We start from the raw sequence: 13,928 nt of genomic DNA, 5'->3' as shown, positions 1-13,928 counted from the left end.
TTTGAAAAGCAACTTGTCTTTTTCCCTCAGGCTACTTTTAAGATTTTTCTCTTGCCCTCTGGTGCGTTCAGCTTTATATTGGTATGTCTAATGTATATTTACTGTTAATCTTATTTGGGATTTGCTGAGCTTCCTAAAATCCAGTTTTAGAACAGGTTTCGCCACCATCTCTTCAAATGTATTTTCTCTGCCCTAGTCTCTTTTTTTGCTATTGGAACTCTACTAAAATGTATGTAAGCCCTTCTCATTCTTTTCTTGCATATTTTTAATCTTTTTAATTTTCTGTGCTGCCATCTAGATTATTTCTTCGAACCTACGTCCAGTTCACTAATCCTCTTCTCGGCTATTTCAAATCTACCGTTAACCCATCCATTAAGTTTTTTGTTTTGTTGATTGTATTTTACATTTCAAGAGAAGTATTTCATCCTTCTTTTTCATATTTCTGGGTCACTTAGTTCCTATTCTTGCAGATATTTTCAAGCTTGCTTTTATGAAAAACATGTAATAAGCACTATTGTTTAATCATCTGTGTTCTGATCATTAAAAAATGTGAAACCTTTGTGAATCTGTTTCTACTTTCTCTTGTTTCTGTTGCTTCTCATTCATGGTGGTTTATGTCATTATGTTTTTAATTATTTTTTTACTATGTTGCTTATTGCCCTTAAAAAACTATTTGTGAGGGTTCACCATGATATAGGAAGAAAGTGCTTCTGCCAGGAACCTGGCTGGGGGCTCTATCATTCCAGGACCCCCTAAAATCAGTTCACTGCTTGAGACTCCTCATACAAGATGAACCTGGACTACAAATCCACCAAAGAACTAATGTGTAACAGTTTCTCAGGGACAATTTTCTCTTTTGTTTTTTTTCTCTTGTATATGGTCAGCACCATGATAACCTTCCCCAAGATTCTCTTGGTTATGATGGGGTGAGCATATGAACACAGAGATGAACTTCCCTGATCCCCTTCAAGAAAATTGTTGCTTCAGTTTTCAGGAGTGCTGTGCTGAGGGCTTGCAGCTTGCAGCCTCTTCAGGGACCTCTCAGCTGCAGAGCTGCCCAGCCCTGGGTCATGCCCTTTCCTGGGTTGCCCATGACCAGTGGCTGATGGAGGCAGAGGTGTACAGGCCAGGCCATTTCAGCCCAGTGCAGGATGCTCAGATGGGCCATTTTCTCTCGTAACTCCTCAAGGCTGCCAGTGCTGCATTGTAGCTGTGACTAATCTTGTTTGAATCTCTTTCCTTCTACAGGAATTGATCCCAAGGCTATTCCCTAATAAACAAGTTGCATACTAAACTCCATCTCAGAGTTTGTGTCACAGAGAGCCTAACCTGTGGCTAGTGAATTTGTCTCTGGGGCCCAGGTTACTGTCAGGAGGGTCTCCTGTTATGCTCTCTACCTGGGTGGGGACCTGGGCCTTGATGTCGAGCTCCCTTGCCTCAAAAGGCTGTGCAAATGGAAGCCCAAGGGTTTCCTGTTAGCAAATGACCTCTGAGCATAAAGTGGTTTTGGTGCTGTTTACCTTTTGGGGTCACAAGTTTCCCTAAGGTTTTGGCCTAGTGGTTCTTCACCATCATGTGTGAACACTTTGCTTTTCTTAAAGGATGTTCTTAAGAGATTAAAATTTATCCCATTTTTTCCCATTATTTTCAACAGGAGGGATGATCTAGATAACCTAGACACAATTATTGGAAATGGAAGACTAGATAACTTTCCTTTTAAAGACTCCTTAGGAAGCCCTTTCGGTTTTTCCCCTCTCAGTAGAACCTTGATTAGGGCACTTCCCCACCAGAAAGCCAATCCTATCCATCCATTCATTCATTCACTTAACAAATACATACTGGGTGCCTACATTTTATCAGACCACAGTTTAGACACTGAGGACCGAGAGTGGTAAACAAAGCAGACGAGATGCCTGCTCTCGCAGTTTACTGTCACTGGATGCTAGTGCCTCTTCGCCACTGCTCAGCTTTCCATGAGGGGGGATTTTTCTCTAAATCTGCTGGCCTCCTGCCCACGGCTTACTCTCCCCACAGAAGTAGAATACTCCTATTTCTGATAAGCAACAAGATCCACATTTGACAACTGGATCTAGCTAATTTGTTGGGGTACCTAAACCAGAGGAGGGGTGAAATTTTGTTTCTTTCCACTCCAGGAAGTGAAAGGCAGCTGAATTAGTGTGTCTGGCCTGCTGGCTTAATCTTTGTCTCAGATGGATTGTCCCAAAGAGGACACTGTGAGGCAGGGAACCAGCAGGTCCACCTGACTCTCACACTAAGCAACATCATCCTAATTAGTTATAAAAGGATATTTTGGTATTAATACGATGACATCTCTGTTTTGTTTCTCAATTGGCTCAGAAATTAAGGAGGGGATAAGGGTGCTATTTATTGGGCCTCTTCAATACTAAAACCGATCTAGTAAATAATAAATTAACAAATAAGTCGATAAATGGAAGTCTCCAGTGACAAACCCAGCTGCTCCACAAATGCATGGGTTCTGATTTTAAGAAGAGGCCAAAATATTTCTGCCATACAGCCAGAGCTCTGATTCATGTTGCAAACAGTGAACTCTGCTCAAGATTGGAAATGAAAGTTCTGCACTAGACTTACTGAGAAAAAGCACAGAGGAATTCTGCCTATTCACTCACTATAAGGCCTGCAATCTGATTTGAACAGATAGGTCAGATGAATAGAAAAATCTAATCCAGTGAAAAGTATGAGGATTTAAATAAGCAATACTGCCCTTGGATTTCTAACATTTCATCAGTTATATCCTTAGCAATTTTTACCTGCTTATGATCATCTGCATTTACATCTCCTTCAGCGGTAACAGCAGACAGCATTTGTGAGCTACCCTGTGCCTTTCAGGAAGGAACATTGATCATAAATTCTATGAGGGCGGAGTGCCTCCAAACCAAGAGAATCTTAGCATGGGAACAAATCTAACAGCTCATCCAGTCCAACCACTCACCTAAGTTTCCTCAACTTCAAACAGATATGCTCCATAAAGTACCTTTATTCATCACTAACATGTAAGAAATTACAGATACCATTTCAAATCTTATTCCCCCATAAGTATTTGTAAATCATGGTCCCAATATTGTTTTGTTAAAGAAAACTACTCATTTTCAATAAATTCTGGTCAAGTTAACATCCTTTATTAAATTTTAAGCTCCCTTAAGCCATTTAGACAATTATAACTTAATAAAGAAATTCATTGGTAGGTGATGCCTCTAACCAGTCATTGGAGATTATCCCACTTGCAGTAAGGGGACCCGCAAACTAGATCCAACTTATAACTCCTATTCTTGCTACCTGCTGCTAAAACAAGCTGTATCATTTGGGACTTAGGTGACTCTGGTGGTAAAAGTTAACACTGAGCGATGAAAGCACTTGCTAGAGTGTTCACAGCAGATCATCTTAGTACCCCTGCAATGTGGAACAGCTCCATTCAGCAAGTACTAAAACCCCACAGAGCTCAGTGGGTCCTACATTTTGACTTATATGCTGGCCACAATCTTCTGCAATGACTGCAGGTATTCTGAGAAGTTCTTCAAACAATGAGACAATGAAAACTTGGGGTTGTGCTTCCAACCCCAAATTGTGGAGGTTGTAAGGGAGCTAGAAAATCTCTGATGGAAGGTCCCCTGGACCAACTTGTGAAAGAAGACCAACACTGAAGCCTAGGAGAATAAAGTATGGAATGCATGATATTATCTATAAAGTTCTAAAGTGTTATTTGAATGTCTAATCATAAGTCTCTATATTTTATACCTATACAATTATATAGGCACATAATTCCCCAAATCAATAATATACTTTAGTCTTTCTTCCCAAACTACCTTGTACGCTGCATGGTGTGAATCTTACTCTATATTTCTTTAGTGTTCCTTACAGTACCTGCCACAGATGAAGTACACTGCAAACGTGCACAATGCTGAATGACATGAGCAAGTTGTTTATTTGGAAAGGAAGGTCAGCTTTGCCAGTCAGCAAATGGCAAAACATCAAGGCAGCTCACCTTTTGTCTCCAATGCGGAGATTAGTCGGACTCCCAGTGCCATGGCAACACTTGAGAGGAGACAAAGGGCAATCTTTTGGAAGTGGCTCCTGTGGATGTAGCTGAAAGTGATATACAGGTACAGAAGGTAGGTGAGGAAGAAGATGATGCCTCCTGAGGCGGTTGCAATGTGAGCTGCAAATTCAGAGGGAAGAAATAAAAATAGTTCCATCAACAACACACGAAGAAGCATGATGCAAGCCCCGTTCCCCTGCCGTGATAAGGACAGCATCTTTGTATTTGTTTTACGATTTCACTTGATCTTAGCCAAAAGGCCGAGAAGCGATGTTTTATGATTTCAGAAGGGGAGCCATCCTTCAAGAAATTTTGACAGAAACCTTTTATACTTGCACTTTCACTATTGAAAGACTAAGAGCATTTGCAGCACTTAAAAAATAAACCAATCCTTACCCCTCCCCTCAAGAAAAGCAGAACCATTTAACTGCCTAAAACATCCTCTGTCTAATACTGCATTAATAACATCTCCTGCAAGGAAAATCCTCGTCTACAAAGATGAGTGGTAGATTATATAGCATCTATTAAGCGTTTCCTGGCGCTGCAGCAAGCACTTTATATACAGTATCTTATTTAATTGCCATAACCTCCCTGTTTTTCAGAGGAAGGAACTGAGGTTTTGCCACATTAAATAAATTTGCTCAATATCATGGAACTAGTAAATGATGAGTCAAGGTTTCAACGTTTCCCAGGCTCTAAGCACAATGGCTCCAGATTTGCAGGAAAAAAACAATCGAACCAAAGTCTGATAATCTCAGTTGAGATTACACCTTACTTTTAGCCCACAGAAATACACTTGAGACTTTAGGTGTTGTTGTAAGATAATAAATATGTGTCATTTTCAGCCACGGAGTATGTAGTAGATTGTTATAGCAGTCATAGGAAAGTAACACACATGGCTTAAAAGTCCAAACTATATAATAATTAACATCTTAAACCTACAACAGCCAAATTTAAATAATACCACCTACGTTCAATAGTATGCAAACACTGCTCATACACATCTCCGTCCCTCCCCCTTTACAGTGTTATTGTGACAGATTATATATTCATACATTGTGTGCCCATTAACATAGGTTTATAAATAGTTTTATGTATTGGACTTATAAATTGTTTAGGAAAAAAACAGGAGTTGCAAACCAGAAGTACAATAATATTGGCTTTAGTTACCTTTAAAAATTTTTTTTGAAGTATAATTGATTCACAATATTGTTGTGGTTTCAGGTGTATAGCAAAGTGATTCAGTTCTCTTTCTCTTTCTGATTCTTTTCCACTATAGGTTATTATTACAAGATATTGAACATAGTTCCCTGTGCTATACAGTACATGCATGTTGTTTATCTATTTTGTATATGGTATTGTGTATCTGTTAATCCACACTCCTAATTTATTCCTTCCCCATCCTTCCCCTTTGGGGACTAAAAGTTTGTTTTCTACGTCTGTGAGTCTGTTTCTGTTTTGCAAGTAAGTTCATTTTTACTATTTTTTAGATTCCATATGTAAGTGATATCATATAATCATACAATATTTGTCCTTCTCTGACTTACTTCACTTAGTATGATAAACTCTAGGTCCACCCATGTTGCTGCAAATGGTGTTGTTTCATTCTTTTTTATGACTGAGTAATATTCTATTGTACATGTATACCACATCTTCTTTATCCATTCATCTGTTGATGGACACTTAGGCTGCTTCCATGTCTTAGCTATCATAAATAATGTTGATTGAACACTAGGAATCAGGTATTTTCAAGTGGGAGTTCTCATCTTTTCCAGATATATGCCCAGGACTGGAATTGCTAGATTACATGGTAACTTTATTTTTAGTTTTTTTAAGGAACCTCCATACTGTTTTCCACAGTGGCTGCACCAAATTACATTCTCACCAACAGCGTCGAAGAGTTCCTTTTCTCCACACCCTCTCCAGCATTTATTATTTGTAGACTTCTTGATGGTGGCCATTCCGACTAATGTGAGGTGACACCTCATCGTAATTCTGATTTGCATTTCTTGAATAAGTAGCAATGTTGAACATCTTTTCACGTACCTGTTGGCCATTGACTTTAGTTAACTTAACCAGTGGTCTTTATCTCTTCATATGGCTTAGAGTTACTGTCTAGTGGCTTTTCATTTCAGCCAGAAGAATTCCCTTTAGCAGGGAAGGGAAGGCCTACTAGTAACAAACTCTCTCAGCTTTTGTTTATCTGAAAGTATCTTAATTTCTCCATAATTCCTGAGGGATTTTTTTTGCCAGATATAGAATTCTTAGTTGAGGTTTTTTTTTTCCTTTCAAGATTTAAAATATCATTTCACTACCTTCAGGATTGCATAGACTCTGTAGAGAAATCAGCTGTTAATCTTATTGAGGATCACTTGTATGTGGGGAGTCTTCTCTCTTGCTGCTTTCAAAATGCTCTCTTTTGTCTTTGGGTTTTGAAAATTGGAATGACTCTTGCTGTGGGTCTCTTTGAACTTATCTTGCTTGGAGTTCATTAAGCTTCTTGGGCTTGTGTTCATGTATTTCATCATATTTAGGGAGTTTTCAGCCATTATTTCCTCAAATATTTTTTCTGTTTCTTTTCTCAATCTCTTCTCATTCTAGGACCCTTGTGATGTGTATGTTTGTATGTTTGTATGTTTGATAGTGTCCTACAGGTCTCTCAGGTTCTGTCCTAGCAAAGAAAACTCATGATTCAGATGGTCTCTCTGGTGAATTCTACCAAACACTTAAAGATGAATTGACACCAATCCTTTGCAAACTCTAGATATAAAGACCAATGGGATATAACAGAGAGCCTGAAAATAAACCCTCACAAATATGATCAATTGATTTTTGACAAGGATGCCAAGAGTATTCAATGGCAAAACAGACAGCCTTTCAACAAATGTTGCAGGGAAAACTGGATATCTACATGCAAAAGAATGAAGTGGGACCCTTACCTTATAACATACACAAAAATTAATTCAAAATGGATCAAAGATCTAAACATAAGATAAAACCGTAAAACTCCTAGAAGAAAATTTAGTGGAAAATCCTCATAACCTTGGATTTGGCAACAATTTCTTAAGTATGACACCAACAAAACAGGCAATGATAGAAAAAATAGATACACTGGACTTCAACATTTTAAAAACTTTCATGCATCAAAAGACACCATCAAGAGAGTAAAAAAGCTATTCGCAGAATGGAAGAAAATATTTCCAAATCATGTATCTACTAAGGAATTAATATCCAAAATGCATAAAGACCTCCTATAATTCAATGTCAACAAAAAAATGCAAATAAAAAGTAGGCAAAGGACTTGAATAGACATTTCTCCAAAGAAATTGAAACCCTCATGTATTGCTGATGGGAATGCAAAATTGTGCAGCTTATGTGGAAAATAATTTGCTGATGCCTCAGAAAGTTAAAGAGAATTACCATATGGCCCAGTGATTACACTAAGTATATACCCTAAGGAACTGAAAACGGATTCAAACAGATACTTGTATATGAATGTTCATAACAGCATTATTCACAATAGCCAAATGGTTGAAACAACTCAGTGTTCATCAACAGACGAATGGATAAACAAAATGTGGGGAATATTATTCAGCCATCATATGGAATGAAGTGAGGTAGAAGTCCAAGTTGCATTCCAGTTGTGCTGACATCCTTTGTTAAAGAGACTATTCTTTCCCTATCGGATGGCTTTGGCACCCTTGTCAAAAATCAGCTGGCAATTAGATGTATGAGTTATTTCTAGATTCTCAATTCTATTCCATTGATCTGTATGTCTACCCTTATGCCAGTACTATACTGTTTTGATCTCTATAGCTTGGTAGTAAGTTTGAAATCATGAAGTGTGAGTCCTTCAACTTTTTTTTTCAAAATTGTTTTGGCTTTTTGCAGTTCCATAAGAATTTTATGATCCGTTCATCCATTTCTGAGAAAAAGGCAGTTGGGATTTTAATAGAGATTGAATTGAATCTGTAGATCAATTCAGGAAGTGTTGCCATCTTAAGTCTTCCAATCCACAAAGAACTTGGGATGTCTTTTCATTAAGTCTTCTCTGATTTCTTTTCGCAATGCTTTGTAGTTTTCGGTTGTACAAGTCTTTCCTCTCCGTGGTCAGATTTATTTCTAGGTATTTTATTTTGGGTGCTAGTACAAGTGGAATTGTTTTCTTGATTTCCTTTTCAGAATGTTCATTGCTAGTGTATAAAAAAACAACTGATTTTTGTGTGTTGATCTTGTGTCCTGCAAATTTGCTGAATTCATTTATAAACTCTTTAAGAGTTCCTTTTGTAGATACTTTAGGACTTTCTAAACATAAGATATTGTCATCCTTGACTAGAGATACTTTTACTTCTTCCTCTCAAATTGCATGCTTTTTATTTCTTAATTGCTCTGGCTTGAACTTCTAGTACAATGTTGACTAGCAGAGGGGAGAGTGTGTATCCCTTTCTTGTTCCTGATTTTAGGGGGAAGGCTTTCAATCTTTCACCACAGAACACAATGCTAGCTGTGGGGTCTTCACAAATGCTCACTATCAGATTGAGGAAGTTCCTTTATATCCTGGTTCGTTAAAAAATTTTTTTAATCATGAGAGGTGTTGGATTTTGTCACAAGCTTTTATCAACTGTGATAAATAAAAATGAATAAAACATGTTTTTCTCTTCATTCTATTAAGTGGTGTATTACATTGATCGCCTTTCATCTGTTGGATCATTCTTGCATCCCTGGGATAAATCCCACTTGGTATAGTGTATAATCCTTTTAAAATGCTGCTAGATCTAATTTACTAGTATTTTGTTGAGGCTTTCCCCTTTGTTAGTCATAAGGGGTACTGGTCTGTAGTTTTATTATGATGTCTTTTCTGGCTTTGGTATCAAGGTAATGCTGCCTATAGAATGAGTTAGAAACATCTGTGCTTTTATTTTTGAGTTGTAAGGTTTCCTTATTTCTTCTGGATACAAATCTTTTATGATATATTTTACTTGCAGATGTTTTCTCCATCTGTAGGTTTTCTTTTCACTTTCTTGATGGTGTCCTTTGAAGTATACAAGTTTTTAATGTTGATGAAGTCCAACTTATCAATCTTCTCTTTTACCACTTGGGCTTTTGGTGTCATACCTAAGAAATCACTGTCTAACCCAAGATCACGAAGGTTTACTCCTGTATTTTCTTTCAAGAGTTTTATAGTTTAGTTATTTCTTACATTTAGGTTTATAATCCACTTGGAGTTAATTCTGTGTATGATGTGATGTAGAGGTTCAACTTCACTGTTTTATTTGTGGATAATCTAGTTGTTCCAGCACCATTAGTTTAACAGACTATTTCTTGTCTGTTCAGTTGTCCTAGCCTCTTTGTCAAAAATCAATTGATCATCAATTTTGAGTTATGTAGTATATTTCGCTTTTGCTTGGCACTCTTCCCTGATAATTGCTCCTCATTCTGGTCCTGATTTATTGTGCTTCTGACCTCACTGGTTTTGTCTTTTATTTCCCACACTCTGTTTATTTCTTGTACTTGAATGCAAGTTCAACTTTTCAGATTTCAACCTTCAGCGTTCCTTCAGCCTCAAGTTTCAGGCATCCTTTGATATACCTGCTCCAAGTTCCCCACATAACTTACTTGACCAACACCCCTGCCATGCCCAACCTAAAACAATAGCAGGAGAAGTGGGAAATAAGGCATAGAATCTTAATCAGGACACAGTGTCCAGGCCCATTTGGCCTCTCAAAGAATCCATCCCCATCTTGGTAGAGCCAATATTTTCCAGGTTCCACGTATTAGAAACACTATTTGATTAAAACATTCACAAATATAAATAATAAACTGCCTGGCTTCATTTATACCATATTTTGATTTCTGCCCGTCCTCTAAAACTCTCTTTTTGGGGGTGGTCACCAACTGCTGGACCTGTCTGCCATTAATGTTTCTATCTACATACACCTCTTTTGGTTGAACCACAACTCAATTCTCCTGCACTCTGACTTGGACTCCACTTCCTACTATTTTTGTCCTTTATGGTTCATTAGTTCTACCTGTCATTTTAGAGGTAACACCCTTCCTGACAGAACCAAAATCCCAAGAATTTCTTTCTTACTATGTTATGTACCCTACTATTATGCCCAACTTCACAATCAAGACCTGGAAAATTATCTGCCATGGATGTCTTACCCCTTATTTCCTTCCAAAACGGGGCTTGCATCCACTTGAAAAAATATGTGGAAGCCAAGTGAAGCATAAAAGCATATATAAGGAGATGATTCCCTAAGTCTTTAATGGGAAATAGAATAATTCCATTGTTAAAAATCACCATAAAAGTGAAAACCTAACTCTGAAGGAACAATATATAATGCCACAGGTAATGTGAATAGCAATGATAGCAGAAAAAAGAAGTCATAAACACACTCGCTGACAGAAAATTGTATCAGGACTCACCTTTTTTGAAGAATATGCTGATCATAAATGCAAAGAAACTTGTGGCAAGGGCAAAACACATTAGAAAAACAAATATCAGGAAGAAGCAAGATGGCGGAATAGAAGGATGCTTGCAGCTCACCCTCTCCCACAAATACACCAAAACTCACATCTACGGACCCACTCAGCCAACCAGAGCACCTGCCAAACTCCGACAGAACACTGCCCTCTTCGAAAGACAAAGACGCCAAAACTCTGGTAGGAAAAAAGGAAAAAAGAACAAAAAGCAAAACAGTGCGAGACCAATCCCGCAGGGAGGGAGCAGCAAAGGAGGAATGGCACTTGTTCGCTGGGTCTCCCCTCTCCAACGGACAGGCCAGTGGGATGGAGGCGGAACCTCCGAGGTTCAGATCTGCCCCAAGCACCCCTTGACCGACAGAACTGAGTTAAACGGGCACAGAGGGTCCCCACGACACCCAGCCCGAGACGCGAGCCGGCAGCTGGGGCCAGGACAGGCCACCCAAACCAGGCGGAGGACGGGGGCGGCTGTGCTGAGGCGGCCCCGGGGGACGGCAGGGGGCTGCGCGCCGAGGTTGGGAGAGGATACGGAGCAGAACAACCTCGGTCCCCCATAAATTGTAAAAAAAAAAGCAAAGCAACAAGGCTGGTGTGCCCTGGAGGGAGGGGCGCCATAGCCTTTGTCTCCTCAGATGTGCGCCGCCATTACTGGAGCTTCTCGCGAGAAGAGAGGCGGGGCGCAGCCACAGCCGCCATCTCCTCCTGTGCGCAGTGTTCGGGCAGGGGAGGGGCCGAGCCCTGAATCCGCCCGGGGGCTCCGCAACCTCCTGGGCAGGACTGAGACTTGTTTACAGCCAGAGGCAGATAGGATCTTTCTGCTCTGGCACCTCAGAGAACTCATGCCACCAAGACAAACGAGGAGCTGAGATTGGCCTGGAGCAGGGGTGGGGCCATTCTGTGGTCTTCACTGAGCCCGCCTTCGCCTTCGGAGTGGACCCAAGGCGGAGCAGGCAGCTGCATGGAGCAGGCAGCTGCTCAGTGCAGCAGAGCAACAGGCAGGAACGCAGCACCTGACCAGGGTGCTGGGAGGGGGCGCGATCCGCCCACCTGCCTCCCCAGAGTTTAGCACCTGACTGCGGCATCCAGAGAGGGAGTGACCCACCCGCCCACCGGATAAGAGTTCAGCACCTGACCCAGTGTTGGAAATGGGTGCGATCTGCTAGCCAACAGCCACTGGGAGCAGCACAGAAGAGAGCGCCAACAGAGGGCCTCTGGAAACAGCAAGCTGAGTTCACCAAACAGGCCAAAGACACAAAGACCTCTCAATAAAATCATTAAGAGCACAGCGTCTCCAGGAGAACTAGATAACTGATACTCCTTAAGCCACAGTGCCAGAGAGAGATGAGCAATATGAAGAAGCAGAGGAACCACCCCCAATTAAAAGATAAGAGAAATCCCCTGAAAGCACGATCAAGGAAATAGACATTGATGCCCTACTAGATCAAGATTTCAAAAAAGGAGTGATCAAAGTACTGAAGGAACTAAAAGAAATAGTGTTTACAGATATAAAATATGTCAAAAATGAAATAGAAGCTATAAAGAAGAACCAAGTAGAATTAGTAAACTCATTTGCTGAGATGAGAGCTGACCTGAAGGCTGTACAAAGCAGGCTAGATAATGCAGAGGAACACGTAAGTGACCTAGAAGACAGGACAACAGAAAGCACCCAATCAGAAAAGCTGAAAGAAAAACAAATAAAAAACAATGAAAACAATATAAGGGACCCATGGGATAATATAAAGTGTGCCAATCTATGCATAATAGGGGTTCCAGAAGGGGAAGAAAGAACAAAGGGGATTGAAAAGGTATTTGAAGAAATCATGACTGAAAACTTCCCAAACCTAAAGGAATCAGATATCCAAGTACAGGAGGCTCAGAGGGTCCCAAACAGGAAGAACAGAAACAGACCCACACCAAGACATATTATAATCAAGATGGCCAGAGTCAAGGATAAAGAAATGATCCTAAAGGCAGCAAGAGAAAAACAAAGAGTGAGTTACAAGGGAACCCCCATAAGGCTCTCAGCTGATTTCTCTACACAAACACTACAGGCCAGAAGGGAGTGGCAAGATATATTTAAAGTCCTGAATGAAAAAAAGATGCAGCCTAGGATACTCTATCCAGCAAGGCTATCCTTTAGAATAGAAGGAGAGATAAAGAACTTCACAGACAAGCAAAAACTAAAGAAGTTTAGCAACACTAAACCCATGCTAAAAGAAATATTGACAGGTCTACTCTAAATAGAAAATAAGAAGGATGCTACAAAAATGAGAAACTCATAACTGGAAAGGAGATAACTGCCATGAATTACAAAAAGAATAAACACAAAATTGTAAAAGAAGACATCTAAATCTTTAAGAGTGGGAGAGGGAAGCAAGGAAAGCCATTGTGGAAAACAGTATGGAGATTCCTCAAAAGACTAGGAATAGACTTACCATAGGACCCAGGAATCCCACTCCTGGGCATAAATCCAGAAGGAACACTACTTTAAAATGACACCTGCACCCCAATGTTCATAGCAGCACTATTTACAATAGCCAAGACATGGAAACAGCTTAAATGTCCATCAACAGATGACTGAGTAAAGAAGATGCGATATATTTATACGATGGAATACTATTCAGCCATAAAAACTGACAACATACCGCCATTTGCAGCAACATGGATGTTCCTGGAGAGTGTCATTCTAAGTGAAGTAAGCCAGAAAGAAACAGAAAAATACCATATGAGATCACTCATATGAGGAATCTAAAAACAAAACAAAACATAAATACAAAACAGAAACAGACTCATAGACATAGAATACAAACTTGTGGTTGCCAAGGGGGTGGGGGGTGGGAAGGGACATACTGGGATTTTAAAATGCAGAATAGATAAACATGATTATACTGTATAGCACAGGGAAATATAAACAAGATCTTGTGGTAGCTCATAGTGAAAAAAATGTGACAATGAATATATATATGTTCATATATAACTGAAAAATTGTGCTCTACACTAGAATTTGACAAAACATTGTAAAATGACTATTACTCAAAAAAATGTTAAAAAGAAAAACAAATATCAAAGTAGGGTCACTGTTTCTGAACACTGCTGCATAGTTTACCTACAAAACAATAACAGATACACATAATTTTTACATGAAAGAATGAAGATAAGACATTGCATTGTTAAAACAATGCATTATTTAAAAAACAAGGTTATCTTAAACAAAACAATATAGATTTTTAAGGCAGACCTTTGATCTAGCTTCCATTACCATCTATAAACTGTGCTTTGCACATGTATCTTTTTTTAAGGAAAGTTTGAGTTTGAATTCAATTTTTGGCCCAATATGAATTTGTTTTTTGCTTTAATAGGAGTTTTT

The 13,928-nt window shown here is 39.4% G+C and overlaps 1 protein-coding gene across 1 annotated transcript in view; it reads right to left on the bottom strand.

Annotated features, from left to right (window-relative positions):
- The window catches only part of LOC102537301 (ATP-binding cassette sub-family A member 17-like), a 72,618-nt gene that overhangs the window by 57,785 nt on the left and 905 nt on the right, over positions 1-13,928 (bottom strand). The window lies entirely within an intron of this gene.

Source organism: Vicugna pacos, chromosome 18, assembly GCF_048564905.1.
Source record: "Vicugna pacos chromosome 18, VicPac4, whole genome shotgun sequence".
In the NCBI taxonomy this organism is placed as follows: Eukaryota; Metazoa; Chordata; class Mammalia; order Artiodactyla; family Camelidae; genus Vicugna; species Vicugna pacos.
The sequence above is the reverse complement of the archived record's forward strand: the minus strand, read 5'-3'. Positions and strand labels throughout refer to the sequence as shown.